The sequence below is a fragment of the Eubalaena glacialis genome, chromosome 3 (genome assembly GCF_028564815.1).
Source record: "Eubalaena glacialis isolate mEubGla1 chromosome 3, mEubGla1.1.hap2.+ XY, whole genome shotgun sequence".
Taxonomy (NCBI): domain Eukaryota; kingdom Metazoa; phylum Chordata; class Mammalia; order Artiodactyla; family Balaenidae; genus Eubalaena; species Eubalaena glacialis.
In genome coordinates, this window is record NC_083718.1 from 86,755,938 (window position 1) to 86,778,658 (window position 22,721).

Consider the following 22,721-nt stretch of genomic DNA (forward strand, 5'->3'; position numbering starts at 1 on the left):
AGGACAGCAAAAAAAATATCACAGTAACTACTTTGAACTTACTTTCCCTCCTAGCCCAGGACAAAGCAGAAGAAAAAGTATCAACATCACTTTAACAATAACCAAGTGGCAATAACCTTTAAAACAATGAGGCATAATATGCATAAAGTACAAAGAGTGTACAGTTCCCAAACCATTACCAGTGTACACCAACCTGAATCACTGCTGAAGCAACCTGAATAACTAAGGTATGGAAAATTACCAGACCACAGAAGGCTTCCTCATGACTCTTCCCATGCAAGAGCTCAGAGTAATCACACACATACCCCTCCCAACCTCTCTGCCTGTTACTTTCACATAAATTGAATCACAGGGCATGCACTGGGTTTGGGGGGATGGAGGGGCATGGGTCTGACTTCTTTCACTCACCATTATGTCTATGAAATTTAACCCTATTTTTCACGTAGTTCTTTGTCTCTGTGTGTATTCCTTGTAAGAATATAACTCGACATAGTTTTCTACTGTTGGACATTTCAGTTGTTTCCAATTGAGGATATTCTGAAATGGCACGAACATTTTTTTATGACTTTTGGTGGACATACACATTTTTCTAGGGCACCCCATTCCAAGAGAATAATGCCAGTGTTGACTTTCAAAATAATACTTTTGGGGGCTTCCCTGGTTGCGCATTGGTTAAGAATCTGCCTGCCAAGGCAGGGGACACGGGGTCGAGCCCTGTTCCGCGAAGATCCCACATGCTGTGGAGCAACTAAGCCCGTGCACCCCAACTACTGAGCCTACGCTCTAGAGCCCGTGAGCCACAACTACTGAGCCCTCATGCCACAACTACTGACGCCTGCCCGCCTAGAGCCCATGTTCCGCAACAAGAGAAGCCACCACAATGAAGCGTAGCCCCCAGTCACTGCAACTAGAGAAAACCCTCGCCCAGCAACGAAGACCCAACGCAGCCAAAAACAAATAAACAAAATACATTTTAAAAATTTATAAAAATAAAAATATATAAAAGTTGGGGGGTTTTTTGTTTTTTGTTTTTTTCCAGCAGAAAGGGTTTATTCAGGAATAGCGGGAGAATTGCAATTCAGGACAAGCAAGCTATAGCAAAAGCCATAGGCAAGTCCCACAAACAAAGGAGAGGAAGGAAACTTACTTTACAGAGAAAGAGGAGGAAGCTGAGGGAGGTTGTTTTGAACCCAAGTCCATTGGAGAAAAGTGAAAGTTCAGGGTGATGACGGTTTCTCATTGCCAAGTTGCTGAATTCTTGCAGGAGATGCAACGAATATGTTTTTCTGTTGGGGCCTGTAATCGATGATTCTTGCTGTTGATGCTTCTTCTGTTTGGGTTTGTAATTGACGATACTTCCTGTCTTTGAACTTGAGTGGTACCCCATGAGAGCTCCCACTTCTGGTCTCCCGACTTCATTTGAGTGACGTTTCCCTTTATTAGTTTTCAAACCTGTCACAAGGAATTTTGAATTTTCTATTTTCATCTATGTGAATGTTTTAGGAGACTTATTACGTCAAAATATTATCATTACAACCTGTGGCCCTAGCAACTTTCAAGTGTTCAGTAGCTACATGTGGCTTGTACCTATCATATTGGAGAGCACAGGTCAAAGGTATAGCACAGCTAAAAGTACGATTTCTGGGCCACAGCATATAACTGTGTATGTATGACCCTCAGTGGATGCTGCCAAATTTTTTTCCAACCTGTGGAACTTTTGTATACCTTTTCCAGAAATGAATAAGAATTTCCAGTGCTCGCCATCCTGTCAACATTTGGTTTTGTTTGTCCTTTTTTTTTAAAAAGTAAGCTTTATTGAGGTGTAATTTACATAGTAAAATCTGCCAACATTAGATTATTCTACATTCTTTTCAATGATATCATGTCTTTGCCAAGCTGGATTTTGGTGCTTGCTGTGATAAAAAGCAAGTGCCATGCAAAAAGTGAATGTGTAACAAGAAGCAAGGAGGCGCTTTGAGAAGGTTTCAGAAGCTGTGCAGTGCGCAGCATGAAGGTTATGATTCTGACGTGTCAGAGCAGTGAAAACACAAGCCACTCTACTGAACTTTTGTCAAGGGAACACATAAGAATAGCCACAGCACCAGCCACAAACCTACAACATATAGAAATATATGTGAACCCAGAAAACAACAGCATTCCCCAACGAAAGCACTGTTGTCAACCGACCTATCATGAAATTAGGGCAAACGGGAAGGACGAAGACAGAGAGAATTTGCAGGCAACCAAAGATGATTCGTTACTTAAATCAATTTAATGTTAGTCAAAGGATTAAAGTTAACTCTAGATCTTGAACTTGTAATTTAAGCTGACACATGTTGGACCATGAGAATGTTGGAATCATATATTGGTATATATGGAATCATATATTAGATGACGCCTAAAAATATTTACCAAAAATTGTAAGTGGAATAATTGAGTCGTCTGGTTCCTAGAATTACAAGTATTCATTCCTCTTTAAAGAAATTAGTATATTTAATGTACTTGACTAGTATATTTAATATACTTCAACACATAAATTTAAATTTTTAGTCGTTGAAAACTTATTGGATACGTTTGCTTATTTAACCAGTACAACCAGTACAGGAAATTTAGGAAGTCCAACGTAACTCAGATTTTCAAGCCAAAATAAAGCCAAGACTTATATAACAGTATATTATACCACCATTCTTTTCTACATCATAACATAATCTGAAAATATATATATAGTCGTTTTTAGACCAAAATTATTAAACCAATCTAATTTTTCTGAGTAACCTCGATAAAAGCACACGACAGGACATAAACATTTTAAATGTCATTATATATAAAATGTATAAATTATTTAAATTGCTTCAAAGTATTAAGGGTCATCTTTGTAATCAATTTCATTTCGTTTCTCACTGTTGTTCCGAGTAATCAAGACCATTAATTTAATCTACAGCTAAATCTGTTATTGTTCCTTGTCACCAATTCAACAACAAAATTTTTCCTTATAGAAATACCACATTGAAAGCATAAGTGGTAAAGCATTCTTCCCAGAAATTCTTAATTTTCTTATTTTAAATTTATACAGGTGATTATTACTTTCCTGAAATTAATTGGGGAATTAATTTTTAATTAATTTAAATGTTTAGAGGCCTAATTTGTCTATTCTCTCCCAAGGAAGAGAAAGTATATTGTTTTGCTTCTGAGAAAATATATTTAAAGGGAAAAAAATTCATCAAACTAGTGGGCATTATTTAAGGTGAAAGCAGAGGCAATGATATGTTTTAACAGCAACTGACAGTGAGGGAAACACAATGAAATAAGTAAGCCACATTAGGTCCTTGAAGGAAGCTCATTAATGAAAATCGGAGTAATTCTGTGATATGCTTTTGAGTCTCCAGGGTATGTGTCTGTGCATGAAGTCATTGTCCTATGCTTTTGAGTCTCCAGGGTATGTATCTGTGCATGAAGTCATTGCTCCTCATCCATTTTTATTAGCGACCGAACTGGCTTACAGTTCTGGAAGGTTTAAATCTTGATTTGTACGGTTGTCACAAGTGCTCATGCTGCTGACTTTGTTGCTTGTTTGTAATGATATGTCTCTCCTCTGCTTTCTGTCGTCTGATTTCAGCAATCCCTGAAGGACGCTTGTTTGAATTTTTTCAGTTATTTAGGAACTTGAGTATACCAATGAAAGAAAGCTGCCTATTCCGTGCTAAAAATTCAACATTCTTCCTGTATTAGTCCCCCTTATTTTTTTTTAAACATCTTTATTGAAGTATAATTGCTTTACAATGGTGTGTTAGTTTCTGCTTTATAACAAAGTGAATCAGTTATACATATACATATGTTCCCATATCTCTTCCCTCTTGCATCTCCCTCCCTCCCACCCTCCCTATCCCACCCCTCTAGGTGGTCACAAAGCACCGAGCTGATCTCCCTGTGCTATGCGGCTGCTTCCCACTAGCTATCTATTTTACATTTGGTAGTGTATATATGTCCATGACACTCTCTCACCCTGTCACATCTCACCCCTCCCCCTCCCCATATCCTCAAGTCCATTCTCTAGTAGGTCTGTGTCTTTATTCCCGTCTTGCCACTAGGTTCTTCATGACCTTTTTTTTTTCCCTTAGATTCCATATATATGTGTTAGCATACTGTATTTCTTTTTCTCTTTCTGACTTACTTCACTCTGTATGACAGACTCTAACTCCATCCACCTCATTACAAATACCTCCATTTCATTTCTTTTTATGGCTGAGTAATATTCCATTGTATATATGTGCCACATCTTCTTTATCCATTCATCCGATGATGGACACCTAGGTTGCTTCCATGTCCTGGCTATTGTAAACAGAGCTGCAATGAATATTTTGGTACATGACTCTTTCTGAATTATGGTTTTCTCAGGGTATATGCCCAGTAGTGGGATTGCTGGGTCGTATGGTAGTTCTATTTTTAGTTTTTTAAGGAACCTCCATACTGTTCTCCATAGTGGCTGTATCAATTTACAGTCCCACCAACAGTGCAAGAGTGTTCCCTTTTCTCCACACCCTCTCCAGCATTTATTGTTTCTAGATTTTTTGATGATGGCCATTCTGACCGGTGTGAGATGATACCTCATTGTAGTTTTGATTTGCATTTCTCTAATGATTAATGATGTTGAGCATTCTTTCACGTGTCTGTTGGCAATCTGTATATCTTCTTTGGAGAAATGTCTATCTAGGTCTTCTGCCCATTTTTGGATTGGGTTGTTTGTTTTTTTGTTATTGAGCTGCATGAGCTGCTTGTAAATCTTGGAGATTAATCCTTTGTCAGTTGCTTCATTTGCAAATATTTTCTCCCATTCTGAGGGTTGTCTTTTGGTCTTGTTTATGGTTTCCTTTGCTGTGCAAAAGCTTTTAAGTTTCATTAGGTCCCATTTGTTTATTTGTGTTTTTATTTCCATTTCTCTAGGAGCTGGGTCAAAAAGGATCTTGCTGTGGTTTATGTAATAGAGTGTTCTGCCTATGTTTTCCTCTAAGAGTCTGATAGTGTCTGGCCTTACACTTAGGTCTTTAATCCATTTTGAGTTTATTTTTGTGTATGGTGTCAGGGAGTGTTCTAATTTCATACTTTTACATGTACCTGTCCAATTTTCCCAGCACCACTTATTGAAGAGGCTGTCTTTTCTCCACTGTATATGCTTGCCTCCTTTATCAAAGATAAGGTGACCATATGTGCGTGGGCTTATCTCTGGGCTTTCTATCCTGTTCCATTGATCTATATTTCTGTTTTGGTGCCAGTACCAAACTGTCTTGATTACTGTAGCTTTGTAATATAGTCTGAAGTCAGGGAGCCTGTTAATCCCCCTTATTAATGCTGAGTTCCTTAGGAGGGAACCATTGCATATTAAGATCATCCTTATTGTAGATATTACAGCTTTGCAGTTATTGACAAGGGTTGACTGGGCCCACGTGGTTTTTAGCAAATAGTGGAAAGACAAGAGGTGGACAGCTTCTCACTGCTGCGGTGTCACATACCAGGAAATACCAGAATCCTCAGGACAAGCCTCAGACAAAAAAGACTATCCGGGATAGGACCCCGAATGCAGTTCGGTAAACTTTGTGGGAGCAGATGTACAGGTGATAATCAGCATGGAACACCTGGAATGGTAATCAGCATGGAACACTTGGAATGGTAATCAGCACGGAAAACGCTGAATGGGTTCTAAAACCTCTCCCACCGTCCCTGGGTGGGCTCGAACCACCAACCGTTCGATTAACAGCCGAACGCGCTAACCCATTGCGCCACAGAGACAGCAGCACGCCGCTCTTCTGGCCTCTCTATGGAGTAGACACTTACCAATTCCTAGGCTGTGCCGCCTTTCTCGCAGGAAAACGGTACCAGTTCCAAAGCTTCGGAAAAACGGAAAGTTTAGAGCAGCCGATCGCACTGGACCTGAGACTGGGGCGAGGTCAGGAAAAGACAACACTAAGCACTATTATCACAGGGCAGCCACCCATGCAGACAATTCTGACAAGCACTTGAGAATACTCCCCCCTCCCTTGGACGCATTTCCCATCTGGTCCTCTCATCCTCCCACTCACTACAGGGAAGGATTCGTCACCTTTGTGTCCTGTCAGAACCCTTTACGCTCCGTGCAGGGCACAGAGATCCAGGCCACAGCCAAGGGGCAGCTGCACTTCCCAGAAGGGCCTTTCCCGAGGTAGGCGGTTCCAGCGCTCAGGCTGACCCGAGACCCCACTGCCCGCCAAGGCAACCGGGAAGGAGACCGGAGGGCAGCCGGTCCGGGGGGATTCCTACTAGCACAGAACGTGCCTGGCCTGCACTTCGGGGGCGGGGGGGAGCTGAATAAAACTCCTCCTGAAGCTTCTCTACAGCCTGAAGAGAACGGATTTCAGGTTCCTGAAAGGGCAAGGGGGCCTCCTCGCGAGGACAGAGGCTTCCCCTGGTCTTGGAGGACAAGTCCCGCAGAAGCTGCCTTTCAGAGACACGCCAAACGAAAGGAGCAATCTTGAGTGGAGATGTCTGCAAGGAGCTCTCAAGTGGTGTCGCCATTCTTATATACGGAGAGAGAGTGAGAAACCCAACGTGGGAAAATGTTTACTGTGCACTTACGTACAGAATATACGATGTTATTACTCTTGCAACTTTCTTGTATGTTTCAAAGGGCTTTGGTTTGGGTTCTTAATGAATGTTTGGAACTCGAGTCCCCGATTCTCTTGGGATGAAAACGCGGTAAATAAGACTTCGGGTTTGTACCATGCAGGGAGAAAAGAGCCGAGGCGAGAGCCGGCCAGCCCAGGCTGTTCCTTACATCTCACGTCCTCCAGCCTGCGCGACGTCAAGGACCCTGAGGCCGGGACTCAGCGGCATTTGGGGACTCAGTGCAGAAGCTCTTCTGCATCTGAACCTTGAAGCAAAACACAGCTCTGGTCGGGGCAGGAAGAGGAAGACTCCTGCCAGTGGAGACGCTGAAGGGGAAAAAAAGAAAAAAAATGTTTACAAAGGCTTCCCTGACCGGGAATCGAACCCGGGCCGCAGCGGTGAAAGCGCCGAATCCTAGCCACTAGACCACCAGGGAACCATTGAGGAGCCCCGACGTAGCGTCTCCAGATGCAAATGGTAAAAGTCAAGATTGAACTTCAGAGACCCGGAGCGCAGGAACGGAGATTTCCCAGAAGCCCAGGGCTGAATGCAGCTGTGCAAGGCTCCCAGCCCTTGCCCGGCTGCTCATCACCCTTCACCTCTCCAGTCTTGGGCGACGCCTTGGGCCCTGAGACAGGACCCAAGGTCCGTCCTGCTCTAGCTTCAGCGCTGTGTGCTGCCGAGCCAAGGTCCTGCTCTCTTTCTGAACCTCGCTTTTCCCTTGAGTCAGGTGCCGACCGGGATGTCAGCAGGTGATGGGCGGATCCGTCCACTTCCTGATCTCTGCCCTGGCTCTGGGGGCTCTCCTGGAGACGGCACCGGTACGGGCTCCTTCCCCTCCGCGACCGGCTCAATTCGTGGAGCCTGACGTTGTTCATTTCCGTGTCTTTGGCTCGGGTCCCCGGTGCACAGTTGGGTTCGGTCTCTTTTGTTGCGTCACGCAAATCAAACTGTTGCGTACGTGTGCCGAGGTGGGGGAAAGCCAAGTGTGCTTCACAGGGATGAACTCCTTGGTTTTCAGAGACATAACTCGTGTGAACACGTGGAAGAGGTTTAGGCGCCTGCTTAGTAGGTGAGGGGATTTCCGGATGTAAAAATGACCCGAAGTCAGCCTGGTCCTTTGCCCACTTGGATTAGCTGGCTGTGGCCTGCCCTCCGCAGTGCCTCAGAGCAGAGAAAGGAGGGCGGGTTCCTGGTGCTGAGCAGGCTCTCAGGCAGTAAGGGGACTCCTGCCCTGTACCTTGGGGATGGAAACTGAGGCTGCGCCCGCTGCCTCACCCCCTGCCTTTCGCCCGTTTGGGTTTTTTGAATGGGAAGGTAAAAACTTCAGAAAGGAAGGACGTTTGTTTCCGCCCGGTTTCGAACCGGGGACCTTTCGCGTGTGAGGCGAACGTGATAACCGCTACACTACGGAAACACGGCGGGTGCTACTCCTTAGTGGCACATCCCTGAAATCCGTAGGTCCTGCCACCACTATCCGAGTCGCCAACTTTTTCAACTGAAGAATGAACCTTGAAGCCCCGAGATCTCTCAGGCAAGGAGACTGCGGCTTCCGAGAGGCCCTGCTTTCAGGGTTCCTCGCCGGCCCCGAAGGGAGGACCCCCGAGCCTCCCACAGCCGGCCTTCGGGCTCCCGCACCGACCGCAGAGTCCGCGGATCCACGGCTGTGCCCCCGAGTGCAGGGGTCGCCCCCGCTGCCGACTCCTCAGCTCCCAGAAGCCGCGGGAGCCGGGGCTTCGGGCAAGTGCCCTTTGGGCCTAAGGGGAAAAGGTAGAGAAGTAGGTTCACTCCAGTGAGCTTCTCTCTCTCTGGAGCGGATCCTGTGGGTCCTAGCTGCATTTCTCCAAAGCCTGCAAACAGAATTCCTTTCATCCAGACTTGATTGAGTCGTTTTCAGGGTGAATGCTAGCTTGCTACAAACACTCCGTCGTACCTGAAGGAGGAAATCTACAACTTCCAGGTAAATTCTCTTTTCTTCCTTTGATTTCTTCAAACAACAACAACCAAAAGGACAGGTCACTGGTACATACTTGCACTTTTCTTATAATACTTAAGGTATGTCTGACTATCTATGAAAAGCTCTTGCTGTAGAAACATGTGCAAGAGATCGTCTACCATGAGCTAAACGATCGTCATGCCTGCCCAAGGTCCAAGAATCTGATGAAGCTGGATCCAGTCCCCCACTGCCTTTCGATCACCGGTTAGATCACCGTCCAAACCAACCAATTTTCCAGATGCAGGTCACTAATATGAGGGAGAAGAGGTCAGCTAAACATTTAAACAATCGCAATTTGTTCTGGGGCATGTTGAAAGTCAGCAGTGGTACAGTTAGAAGGGGAAATACAAGACTTCATGATAACGATAATACCAGCTTTCTCGAGCTTTACTCAGTGACCAGCACTGTTCCTCAGTGCTTTACTGTGGAATAACTTACTAAGTCCACATAACAACCCTGGAAGATTGTGTAGGACTTTACCACCCCTTGTTGCAGATGAGAACACTGAGGCACTGAAAAGCTGAGCTAACCTTTCCAGGGTCTCACCCCCCGTGACAGTGAGAGCCAGCACTCAGACCCAGGCAGTTTGCCTCCAGAGCCCCTCCCCTTGGCCACCATGCTCACGGGTAACTGAGAAAACTTCACTGAGATTTGCATCCCTTCCTTGTTCAACCTCCAAGATTTCAAAAGGAAAAGAAGATTGAAAGGTAGCCCTACAAACCTCGCCAAACTCATTAATGAAATGAAGAAGAAGAGGAGAAAGAGTAAACAGGACCATTGGAGAAGCAACGACGTTAGACGCAGAGAGAATGACGATGAGTTTGTTAAACACATACTAACTGGAAACTGTCTATTTAAAGACTAAGAAGGACCTATCTTCCAACCATTTAAGGCCTAAACTCTCCCTTTCCATGGCAGTCTCCACCCAAGAATAGATTTCAAAGCTACCAACATAGTGTATACAGATGTGAATATGAAAATCATACTTCAACATTAGTAGTAAAGAGATTATTTTTTGACTTTTAAAAAATTTTTTTATACAGCAGGTTCTTAATACTTATTTTATATATATTAGTGTATATATGTCAATCCCAATCTCCCAACGCATCCCACCACCACCAACCCCTCTGCCGCTTTCCCCCCGTTGGGGTCCATATGTTTGTTCTCGACATCTGTGTCTCTCTTTCTGCCCTGCAAACCGGGTCATCTGAACCATTTTTCTAGGTTCCACAGATATGCGTTAATATACGATATTTGTTTTTCTCTTTCTGACTTACTTCAAGTAGTAAAGAGATTTTGAATGAGTTAGCTCACATGGTTACTAATAAAAATGGGAAACAGTTATTAGGATGTTGTCATTAAACAAAGACAGGATTTATAAAAGAGCCAGAAAAGAGAAGAGAGGAAACACACACACACACACACACACACACACACACACACACAAAGCCTGAGAAAGGGGGGTTTTCCCTTTCCTAGAGGAACAGATAGCTGAAAGCCATCAAACAGCTACTCTGGACGGGTTAATCTAGTGAAGTTCCGAACTAATCAGGTAAACGCTTTTGGCTATGTGTGGATGCTCAAAACTTCTTGAGAGTTCAGTGGTGAAATGCATGTGGCGGCTTTTCTTTGTGTACTACCTGCCAGTGTCCCCCTTTGGCACCTGTGAGTTAAGCCTAATTGAACTACTTTCCTCATCAGAATTTCTCAATTTCATATACCCCACCCCCTTCCTTGACTCATATTTATTCTTCAAAGAGCAAATTTGGTCATGAACACTTGGTTCTCGCTTTGACACAGTATTAACAGTGGAATGTCAGCTTAAGATAATTGTTGTGAGCAGCACATGAGTAAGTAGTCAGATATCCGATAGTGAAGGGAAGCCAAAAATCTGAGGACAGCAAAAAAAATATCACAGTAACTACTTTGAACTTACTTTCCCTCCTAGCCCAGGACAAAGCAGAAGAAAAAGTATCAACATCACTTTAACAATAACCAAGTGGCAATAACCTTTAAAACAATGAGGCATAATATGCATAAAGTACAAAGAGTGTACAGTTCCCAAACCATTACCAGTGTACACCAACCTGAATCACTGCTGAAGCAACCTGAATAACTAAGGTATGGAAAATTACCAGACCACAGAAGGCTTCCTCATGACTCTTCCCATGCAAGAGCTCAGAGTAATCACACACATACCCCTCCCAACCTCTCTGCCTGTTACTTTCACATAAATTGAATCACAGGGCATGCACTGGGTTTGGGGGGATGGAGGGGCATGGGTCTGACTTCTTTCACTCACCATTATGTCTATGAAATTTAACCCTATTTTTCACGTAGTTCTTTGTCTCTGTGTGTATTCCTTGTAAGAATATAACTCGACATAGTTTTCTACTGTTGGACATTTCAGTTGTTTCCAATTGAGGATATTCTGAAATGGCACGAACATTTTTTTATGACTTTTGGTGGACATACACATTTTTCTAGGGCACCCCATTCCAAGAGAATAATGCCAGTGTTGACTTTCAAAATAATACTTTTGGGGGCTTCCCTGGTTGCGCATTGGTTAAGAATCTGCCTGCCAAGGCAGGGGACACGGGGTCGAGCCCTGTTCCGCGAAGATCCCACATGCTGTGGAGCAACTAAGCCCGTGCACCCCAACTACTGAGCCTACGCTCTAGAGCCCGTGAGCCACAACTACTGAGCCCTCATGCCACAACTACTGACGCCTGCCCGCCTAGAGCCCATGTTCCGCAACAAGAGAAGCCACCACAATGAAGCGTAGCCCCCAGTCACTGCAACTAGAGAAAACCCTCGCCCAGCAACGAAGACCCAACGCAGCCAAAAACAAATAAACAAAATACATTTTAAAAATTTATAAAAATAAAAATATATAAAAGTTGGGGGGTTTTTTGTTTTTTGTTTTTTTCCAGCAGAAAGGGTTTATTCAGGAATAGCGGGAGAATTGCAATTCAGGACAAGCAAGCTATAGCAAAAGCCATAGGCAAGTCCCACAAACAAAGGAGAGGAAGGAAACTTACTTTACAGAGAAAGAGGAGGAAGCTGAGGGAGGTTGTTTTGAACCCAAGTCCATTGGAGAAAAGTGAAAGTTCAGGGTGATGACGGTTTCTCATTGCCAAGTTGCTGAATTCTTGCAGGAGATGCAACGAATATGTTTTTCTGTTGGGGCCTGTAATCGATGATTCTTGCTGTTGATGCTTCTTCTGTTTGGGTTTGTAATTGACGATACTTCCTGTCTTTGAACTTGAGTGGTACCCCATGAGAGCTCCCACTTCTGGTCTCCCGACTTCATTTGAGTGACGTTTCCCTTTATTAGTTTTCAAACCTGTCACAAGGAATTTTGAATTTTCTATTTTCATCTATGTGAATGTTTTAGGAGACTTATTACGTCAAAATATTATCATTACAACCTGTGGCCCTAGCAACTTTCAAGTGTTCAGTAGCTACATGTGGCTTGTACCTATCATATTGGAGAGCACAGGTCAAAGGTATAGCACAGCTAAAAGTACGATTTCTGGGCCACAGCATATAACTGTGTATGTATGACCCTCAGTGGATGCTGCCAAATTTTTTTCCAACCTGTGGAACTTTTGTATACCTTTTCCAGAAATGAATAAGAATTTCCAGTGCTCGCCATCCTGTCAACATTTGGTTTTGTTTGTCCTTTTTTTTTAAAAAGTAAGCTTTATTGAGGTGTAATTTACATAGTAAAATCTGCCAACATTAGATTATTCTACATTCTTTTCAATGATATCATGTCTTTGCCAAGCTGGATTTTGGTGCTTGCTGTGATAAAAAGCAAGTGCCATGCAAAAAGTGAATGTGTAACAAGAAGCAAGGAGGCGCTTTGAGAAGGTTTCAGAAGCTGTGCAGTGCGCAGCATGAAGGTTATGATTCTGACGTGTCAGAGCAGTGAAAACACAAGCCACTCTACTGAACTTTTGTCAAGGGAACACATAAGAATAGCCACAGCACCAGCCACAAACCTACAACATATAGAAATATATGTGAACCCAGAAAACAACAGCATTCCCCAACGAAAGCACTGTTGTCAACCGACCTATCATGAAATTAGGGCAAACGGGAAGGACGAAGACAGAGAGAATTTGCAGGCAACCAAAGATGATTCGTTACTTAAATCAATTTAATGTTAGTCAAAGGATTAAAGTTAACTCTAGATCTTGAACTTGTAATTTAAGCTGACACATGTTGGACCATGAGAATGTTGGAATCATATATTGGTATATATGGAATCATATATTAGATGACGCCTAAAAATATTTACCAAAAATTGTAAGTGGAATAATTGAGTCGTCTGGTTCCTAGAATTACAAGTATTCATTCCTCTTTAAAGAAATTAGTATATTTAATGTACTTGACTAGTATATTTAATATACTTCAACACATAAATTTAAATTTTTAGTCGTTGAAAACTTATTGGATACGTTTGCTTATTTAACCAGTACAACCAGTACAGGAAATTTAGGAAGTCCAACGTAACTCAGATTTTCAAGCCAAAATAAAGCCAAGACTTATATAACAGTATATTATACCACCATTCTTTTCTACATCATAACATAATCTGAAAATATATATATAGTCGTTTTTAGACCAAAATTATTAAACCAATCTAATTTTTCTGAGTAACCTCGATAAAAGCACACGACAGGACATAAACATTTTAAATGTCATTATATATAAAATGTATAAATTATTTAAATTGCTTCAAAGTATTAAGGGTCATCTTTGTAATCAATTTCATTTCGTTTCTCACTGTTGTTCCGAGTAATCAAGACCATTAATTTAATCTACAGCTAAATCTGTTATTGTTCCTTGTCACCAATTCAACAACAAAATTTTTCCTTATAGAAATACCACATTGAAAGCATAAGTGGTAAAGCATTCTTCCCAGAAATTCTTAATTTTCTTATTTTAAATTTATACAGGTGATTATTACTTTCCTGAAATTAATTGGGGAATTAATTTTTAATTAATTTAAATGTTTAGAGGCCTAATTTGTCTATTCTCTCCCAAGGAAGAGAAAGTATATTGTTTTGCTTCTGAGAAAATATATTTAAAGGGAAAAAAATTCATCAAACTAGTGGGCATTATTTAAGGTGAAAGCAGAGGCAATGATATGTTTTAACAGCAACTGACAGTGAGGGAAACACAATGAAATAAGTAAGCCACATTAGGTCCTTGAAGGAAGCTCATTAATGAAAATCGGAGTAATTCTGTGATATGCTTTTGAGTCTCCAGGGTATGTGTCTGTGCATGAAGTCATTGTCCTATGCTTTTGAGTCTCCAGGGTATGTATCTGTGCATGAAGTCATTGCTCCTCATCCATTTTTATTAGCGACCGAACTGGCTTACAGTTCTGGAAGGTTTAAATCTTGATTTGTACGGTTGTCACAAGTGCTCATGCTGCTGACTTTGTTGCTTGTTTGTAATGATATGTCTCTCCTCTGCTTTCTGTCGTCTGATTTCAGCAATCCCTGAAGGACGCTTGTTTGAATTTTTTCAGTTATTTAGGAACTTGAGTATACCAATGAAAGAAAGCTGCCTATTCCGTGCTAAAAATTCAACATTCTTCCTGTATTAGTCCCCCTTATTTTTTTTTAAACATCTTTATTGAAGTATAATTGCTTTACAATGGTGTGTTAGTTTCTGCTTTATAACAAAGTGAATCAGTTATACATATACATATGTTCCCATATCTCTTCCCTCTTGCATCTCCCTCCCTCCCACCCTCCCTATCCCACCCCTCTAGGTGGTCACAAAGCACCGAGCTGATCTCCCTGTGCTATGCGGCTGCTTCCCACTAGCTATCTATTTTACATTTGGTAGTGTATATATGTCCATGACACTCTCTCACCCTGTCACATCTCACCCCTCCCCCTCCCCATATCCTCAAGTCCATTCTCTAGTAGGTCTGTGTCTTTATTCCCGTCTTGCCACTAGGTTCTTCATGACCTTTTTTTTTTCCCTTAGATTCCATATATATGTGTTAGCATACTGTATTTCTTTTTCTCTTTCTGACTTACTTCACTCTGTATGACAGACTCTAACTCCATCCACCTCATTACAAATACCTCCATTTCATTTCTTTTTATGGCTGAGTAATATTCCATTGTATATATGTGCCACATCTTCTTTATCCATTCATCCGATGATGGACACCTAGGTTGCTTCCATGTCCTGGCTATTGTAAACAGAGCTGCAATGAATATTTTGGTACATGACTCTTTCTGAATTATGGTTTTCTCAGGGTATATGCCCAGTAGTGGGATTGCTGGGTCGTATGGTAGTTCTATTTTTAGTTTTTTAAGGAACCTCCATACTGTTCTCCATAGTGGCTGTATCAATTTACAGTCCCACCAACAGTGCAAGAGTGTTCCCTTTTCTCCACACCCTCTCCAGCATTTATTGTTTCTAGATTTTTTGATGATGGCCATTCTGACCGGTGTGAGATGATACCTCATTGTAGTTTTGATTTGCATTTCTCTAATGATTAATGATGTTGAGCATTCTTTCACGTGTCTGTTGGCAATCTGTATATCTTCTTTGGAGAAATGTCTATCTAGGTCTTCTGCCCATTTTTGGATTGGGTTGTTTGTTTTTTTGTTATTGAGCTGCATGAGCTGCTTGTAAATCTTGGAGATTAATCCTTTGTCAGTTGCTTCATTTGCAAATATTTTCTCCCATTCTGAGGGTTGTCTTTTGGTCTTGTTTATGGTTTCCTTTGCTGTGCAAAAGCTTTTAAGTTTCATTAGGTCCCATTTGTTTATTTGTGTTTTTATTTCCATTTCTCTAGGAGCTGGGTCAAAAAGGATCTTGCTGTGGTTTATGTAATAGAGTGTTCTGCCTATGTTTTCCTCTAAGAGTCTGATAGTGTCTGGCCTTACACTTAGGTCTTTAATCCATTTTGAGTTTATTTTTGTGTATGGTGTCAGGGAGTGTTCTAATTTCATACTTTTACATGTACCTGTCCAATTTTCCCAGCACCACTTATTGAAGAGGCTGTCTTTTCTCCACTGTATATGCTTGCCTCCTTTATCAAAGATAAGGTGACCATATGTGCGTGGGCTTATCTCTGGGCTTTCTATCCTGTTCCATTGATCTATATTTCTGTTTTGGTGCCAGTACCAAACTGTCTTGATTACTGTAGCTTTGTAATATAGTCTGAAGTCAGGGAGCCTGTTAATCCCCCTTATTAATGCTGAGTTCCTTAGGAGGGAACCATTGCATATTAAGATCATCCTTATTGTAGATATTACAGCTTTGCAGTTATTGACAAGGGTTGACTGGGCCCACGTGGTTTTTAGCAAATAGTGGAAAGACAAGAGGTGGACAGCTTCTCACTGCTGCGGTGTCACATACCAGGAAATACCAGAATCCTCAGGACAAGCCTCAGACAAAAAAGACTATCCGGGATAGGACCCCGAATGCAGTTCGGTAAACTTTGTGGGAGCAGATGTACAGGTGATAATCAGCATGGAACACCTGGAATGGTAATCAGCATGGAACACTTGGAATGGTAATCAGCACGGAAAACGCTGAATGGGTTCTAAAACCTCTCCCGCCGTCCCTGGGTGGGCTCGAACCACCAACCGTTCGATTAACAGCCGAACGCGCTAACCCATTGCGCCACAGAGACAGCAGCACGCCGCTCTTCTGGCCTCTCTATGGAGTAGACACTTACCAATTCCTAGGCTGTGCCGCCTTTCTCGCAGGAAAACGGTACCAGTTCCAAAGCTTCGGAAAAACGGAAAGTTTAGAGCAGCCGATCGCACTGGACCTGAGACTGGGGCGAGGTCAGGAAAAGACAACACTAAGCACTATTATCACAGGGCAGCCACCCATGCAGACAATTCTGACAAGCACTTGAGAATACTCCCCCCTCCCTTGGACGCATTTCCCATCTGGTCCTCTCATCCTCCCACTCACTACAGGGAAGGATTCGTCACCTTTGTGTCCTGTCAGAACCCTTTACGCTCCGTGCAGGGCACAGAGATCCAGGCCACAGCCAAGGGGCAGCTGCACTTCCCAGAAGGGCCTTTCCCGAGGTAGGCGGTTCCAGCGCTCAGGCTGACCCGAGACCCCACTGCCCGCCAAGGCAACCGGGAAGGAGACCGGAGGGCAGCCGGTCCGGGGGGATTCCTACTAGCACAGAACGTGCCTGGCCTGCACTTCGGGGGCGGGGGGGAGCTGAATAAAACTCCTCCTGAAGCTTCTCTACAGCCTGAAGAGAACGGATTTCAGGTTCCTGAAAGGGCAAGGGGGCCTCCTCGCGAGGACAGAGGCTTCCCCTGGTCTTGGAGGACAAGTCCCGCAGAAGCTGCCTTTCAGAGACACGCCAAACGAAAGGAGCAATCTTGAGTGGAGATGTCTGCAAGGAGCTCTCAAGTGGTGTCGCCATTCTTATATACGGAGAGAGAGTGAGAAACCCAACGTGGGAAAATGTTTACTGTGCACTTACGTACAGAATATACGATGTTATTACTCTTGCAACTTTCTTGTATGTTTCAAAGGGCTTTGGTTTGGGTTCTTAATGAATGTTTGGAACTCGAGTCCCCGATTCTCTTGGGATGAGAACGCGGTAAATAAGACTTCGGGTTTGTACCATGCAGGGAGAAAAGAGCCGAGGCGAGAGCCGGCCAGCCCAGGCTGTTCCTTACATCTCACGTCCTCCAGCCTGCGCGACGTCAAGGACCCTGAGGCCGGGACTCAGCGGCATTTGGGGACTCAGTGCAGAAGCTCTTCTGCATCTGAACCTTGAAGCAAAACACAGCTCTGGTCGGGGCAGGAAGAGGAAGACTCCTGCCAGTGGAGACGCTGAAGGGGAAAAAAAGAAAAAAAATGTTTACAAAGGCTTCCCTGACCGGGAATCGAACCCGGGCCGCAGCGGTGAAAGCGCCGAATCCTAGCCACTAGACCACCAGGGAACCATTGAGGAGCCCCGACGTAGCGTCTCCAGATGCAAATGGTAAAAGTCAAGATTGAACTTCAGAGACCCGGAGCGCAGGAACGGAGATTTCCCAGAAGCCCAGGGCTGAATGCAGCTGTGCAAGGCTCCCAGCCCTTGCCCGGCTGCTCATCACCCTTCACCTCTCCAGTCTTGGGCGACGCCTTGGGCCCTGAGACAGGACCCAAGGTCCGTCCTGCTCTAGCTTCAGCGCTGTGTGCTGCCGAGCCAAGGTCCTGCTCTCTTTCTGAACCTCGCTTTTCCCTTGAGTCAGGTGCCGACCGGGATGTCAGCAGGTGATGGGCGGATCCGTCCACTTCCTGATCTCTGCCCTGGCTCTGGGGGCTCTGCTGGAGACGGCACCGGTACGGACTCCTTCCCCTCCGCGACCGGCTCAATTCGTGGAGCCTGACGTTGTTCATTTCCGTGTCTTTGGCTCGGATCCCCGGTGCACAGTTGGGTTCGGTCTCTTTTGTTGCGTCACGCAAATCAAACTGTTGCGTACGTGTGCCGAGGTGGGGGAAAGCCAAGTGTGCTTCACAGGGATGAACTCCTTGGTTTTCAGAGACATAACTCGTGTGAACACGTGGAAGAGGTTTAGGCGCCTGCTTAGTAGGTGAGGGGATTTCCGGATGTAAAAATGACCCGAAGTCAGCCTGGTCCTTTGCCCACTTGGATTAGCTGGCTGTGGCCTGCCCTCCGCAGTGCCTCAGAGCAGAGAAAGGAGGGCGGGTTCCTGGTGCTGAGCAGGCTCTCAGGCAGTAAGGGGACTCCTGCCCTGTACCTTGGGGATGGAAACTGAGGCTGCGCCCGCTGCCTCACCCCCTGCCTTTCGCCCGTTTGGGTTTTTTGAATGGGAAGGTAAAAACTTCAGAAAGGAAGGACGTTTGTTTCCGCCCGGTTTCGAACCGGGGACCTTTCGCGTGTGAGGCGAACGTGATAACCGCTACACTACGGAAACACGGCGGGTGCTACTCCTTAGTGGCACATCCCTGAAATCCGTAGGTCCTGCCACCACTATCCGAGTCGCCAACTTTTTCAACTGAAGAATGAACCTTGAAGCCCCGAGATCTCTCAGGCAAGGAGACTGCGGCTTCCGAGAGGCCCTGCTTTCAGGGTTCCTCGCCGGCCCCGAAGGGAGGACCCCCGAGCCTCCCACAGCCGGCCTTCGGGCTCCCGCACCGACCGCAGAGTCCGCGGATCCACGGCTGTGCCCCCGAGTGCAGGGGTCGCCCCCGCTGCTGACTCCTCCCTCAGCTCCCAGAAGCCGCGGGAGCCGGGACTTCGGGCAAGTGCCCTTTGGGCCTAAGGGGAAAAGGTAGAGAAGTAGGTTCACTCCAGTGAGCTTCTCTCTCTCTGGAGCGGATCCTGTGGGTCCTAGCTGCATTTCTCCAAAGCCTGCAAACAGAATTCCTTTCATCCAGACTTGATTGAGTCGTTTTCAGGGTGAATGCTAGCTTGCTACAAACACTCCGTCGTACCTGAAGGAGGAAATCTACAACTTCCAGGTAAATTCTCTTTTCTTCCTTTGATTTCTTCAAACAACAACAACCAAAAGGACAGGTCACTGGTACATACTTGCACTTTTCTTATAATACTTAAGGTATGTCTGACTATCTATGAAAAGCTCTTGCTGTAGAAACATGTGCAAGAGATCGTCTACCATGAGCTAAACGATCGTCATGCCTGCCCAAGGTCCAAGAATCTGATGAAGCTGGATCCAGTCCCCCACTGCCTTTCGATCACCGGTTAGATCGCCGTCCAAACCAACCAATTTTCCAGATGCAGGTCACTAATATGAGGGAGAAGAGGTCAGCTAAACATTTAAACAATCGCAATTTGTTCTGGGGCATGTTGAAAGTCAGCAGTGGTACAGTTAGAAGGGGAAATAAAAGACTTCATGATAACGATAATACCAGCTTTCTCGAGCTTTACTCAGTGACCAGCACTGTTCCTCAGTGCTTTACTGTGGAATAACTTACTAAGTCCACATAACAACCCTGGAAGATTGTGTAGGACTTTACAACCCCTTGTTGCAGATGAGAACACTGAGGCACTGAAAAGCTGAGCTAACCTTTCCAGGGTCTCACCCCCCGTGACAGTGAGAGCCAGCACTCAGACCCAGGCAGTTTGCCTCCAGAGCCCCTCCCCTTGGCCACCACGCTCACGGGTAACTGAGAAAACTTCACTGAGATTTGCATCCCTTCCTTGTTCAACCTCCAAGATTTCAAAAGGAAAAGAAGATTGAAAGGTAGGCCTACAAACCTCGCCAAACTCATTAATGAAATGAAGAAGAAGAGGAGAAAGAGTAAACAGGACCATTGGAGAAGCAACGACGTTAGACGCAGAGAGAATGACGATGAGTTTGTTAAACACATACTAACTGGAAACTGTCTATTTAAAGACTAAGAAGGACCTATCTTCCAACCATTTAAGGCCTAAACTCTCCCTTTCCATGGCAGTCTCCACCCAAGAATAGATTTCAAAGCTACCAACATAGTGTATACAGATGTGAATATGAAAATCATACTTCAACATTAGTAGTAAAGAGATTATTTTTGAATTAAAAAAAATTTTTTTTATACAGCAGGTTCTTGATCGTTATTTCATATATATTAGTGTATATATGTCAATCCCAATCTCCCAACGCATCCCACCACCACCAACCCCTCTGCCGCTTTCCCCCCGTTGGGGTCCATATGTTTGTTCTCGACATCTGTGTCTCTCTTTCTGCCCTGCAAACCGGGTCATCTGAACCATTTTTCTAGGTTCCACAGATATGCGTTAATATACGATATTTGTTTTTCTCTTTCTGACTTACTTCAAGTAGTAAAGAGATTTTGAATGAGTTAGCTCACATGGTTACTAATAAAAATGGGAAACAGTTATTAGGATGTTGTCATTAAACAAAGACAGGATTTATAAAAGAGCCAGAAAAGAGAAGAGAGGAAATACACACACACACACACACACACACACACACACACAAAGCCTGAGAAAGGGGGGTTTTCCCTTTCCTAGAGGAACAGATAGCTGAAAGCCATCAAACAGCTACTCTGGACGGGTTAATCTAGTGAAGTTCCGAACTAATCAGGTAAACGCTTTTGGCTATGTGTGGATGCTCAAAACTTCTTGAGAGTTCAGTGGTGAAATGCATGTGGCGGCTTTTCTTTGTGTACTACCTGCCAGTGTCCCCCTTTGGCACCTGTGAGTTAAGCCTAATTGAACTACTTTCCTCATCAGAATTTCTCAATTTCATATACCCCACCCCCTTCCTTGACTCATATTTATTCTTCAAAGAGCAAATTTGGTCATGAACACTTGGTTCTCGCTTTGACACAGTATTAACAGTGGAATGTCAGCTTAAGATAATTGTTGTGAGCAGCACATGAGTAAGTAGTCAGATATCCGATAGTGAAGGGAAGCCAAAAATCTGAGGACAGCAAAAAAAATATCACAGTAACTACTTTGAACTTACTTTCCCTCCTAGCCCAGGACAAAGCAGAAGAAAAAGTATCAACATCACTTTAACAATAACCAAGTGGCAATAACCTTTAAAACAATGAGGCATAATATGCATAAAGTACAAAGAGTGTACAGTTCCCAAACCATTACCAGTGTACACCAACCTGAATCACTGCTGAAGCAACCTGAATAACTAAGGTATGGAAAATTACCAGACCACAGAAGGCTTCCTCATGACTCTTCCCATGCAAGAGCTCAGAGTAATCACACACATACCCCTCCCAACCTCTCTGCCTGTTACTTTCACATAAATTGAATCACAGGGCATGCACTGGGTTTGGGGGGATGGAGGGGCATGGGTCTGACTTCTTTCACTCACCATTATGTCTATGAAATTTAACCCTATTTTTCACGTAGTTCTTTGTCTCTGTGTGTATTCCTTGTAAGAATATAACTCGACATAGTTTTCTACTGTTGGACATTTCAGTTGTTTCCAATTGAGGATATTCTGAAATGGTACGAACATTTTTTTATGACTTTTGGTGGACATACACATTTTTCTAGGGCACCCCATTCCAAGAGAATAATGCCAGTGTTGACTTTCAAAATAATACTTTTGGGGGCTTCCCTGGTTGCGCATTGGTTAAGAATCTGCCTGCCAAGGCAGGGGACACGGGGTCGAGCCCTGTTCCGCGAAGATCCCACATGCTGTGGAGCAACTAAGCCCGTGCACCCCAACTACTGAGCCTACGCTCTAGAGCCCGTGAGCCACAACTACTGAGCCCTCATGCCACAACTACTGACGCCTGCCCGCCTAGAGCCCATGTTCCGCAACAAGAGAAGCCACCACAATGAAGCGTAGCCCCCAGTCACTGCAACTAGAGAAAACCCTCGCCCAGCAACGAAGACCCAACGCAGCCAAAAACAAATAAACAAAATAAATTTTAAAAATTTATAAAAATAAAAATATATAAAAGTTGGGGGGTTTTTTGTTTTTTGTTTTTTTCCAGCAGAAAGGGTTTATTCAGGAATAGCGGAAGAATTGCAATTCAGGACAAGCAAGCTATAGCAAAAGCCATAGGCAAGTCCCACAAACAAAGGAGAGGAAGGAAACTTACTTTACAGAGAAAGAGGAGGAAGCTGAGGGAGGTTGTTTTGAACCCAAGTCCATTGGAGAAAAGTGAAAGTTCAGGGTGATGACGGTTTCTCATTGCCAAGTTGCTGAATTCTTGCAGGAGATGCAACGAATATGTTTTTCTGTTGGGGCCTGTAATCGATGATTCTTGCTGTTGATGCTTCTTCCGTTTGGGTTTGTAATTGACGATACTTCCTGTCTTTGAACTTGAGTGGTACCCCATGAGAGCTCCCACTTCTGGTCTCCCGACTTCATTTGAGTGACGTTTCCCTTTATTAGTTTTCAAACCTGTCACAAGGAATTTTGAATTTTCTATTTTCATCTATGTGAATGTTTTAGGAGACTTATTACGTCAAAATATTATCATTACAACCTGTGGCCCTAGCAACTTTCAAGTGTTCAGTAGCTACATGTGGCTTGTACCTATCATATTGGAGAGCACAGGTCAAAGGTATAGCACAGCTAAAAGTACGATTTCTGGGCCACAGCATATAACTGTGTAT

General features: G+C 44.0%; 4 non-coding genes across 4 annotated transcripts; all 4 read right to left on the reverse strand.

Annotated features, from left to right (window-relative positions):
• Nucleotides 1–5,710: 5,710 nt before the first annotated feature.
• TRNAN-GUU (transfer RNA asparagine (anticodon GUU)) lies at nucleotides 5,711–5,784 on the reverse strand. The gene has a single exon. It is a non-coding gene; the product is annotated as a tRNA-Asn (tRNA).
• A 2,196-nt stretch (nucleotides 5,785–7,980) lies between these two features.
• On the reverse strand, nucleotides 7,981–8,053 carry TRNAV-CAC (transfer RNA valine (anticodon CAC)). Its single transcript has one exon. It is a non-coding gene; the product is annotated as a tRNA-Val (tRNA).
• An 8,183-nt stretch (nucleotides 8,054–16,236) lies between these two features.
• Nucleotides 16,237–16,310, reverse strand: TRNAN-GUU (transfer RNA asparagine (anticodon GUU)). The gene has a single exon. It is a non-coding gene; the product is annotated as a tRNA-Asn (tRNA).
• Nucleotides 16,311–18,506: 2,196 nt separating this feature from the next.
• Nucleotides 18,507–18,579, reverse strand: TRNAV-CAC (transfer RNA valine (anticodon CAC)). The gene has a single exon. It is a non-coding gene; the product is annotated as a tRNA-Val (tRNA).
• Between the last annotated feature and the right edge of the window lie 4,142 nt (nucleotides 18,580–22,721).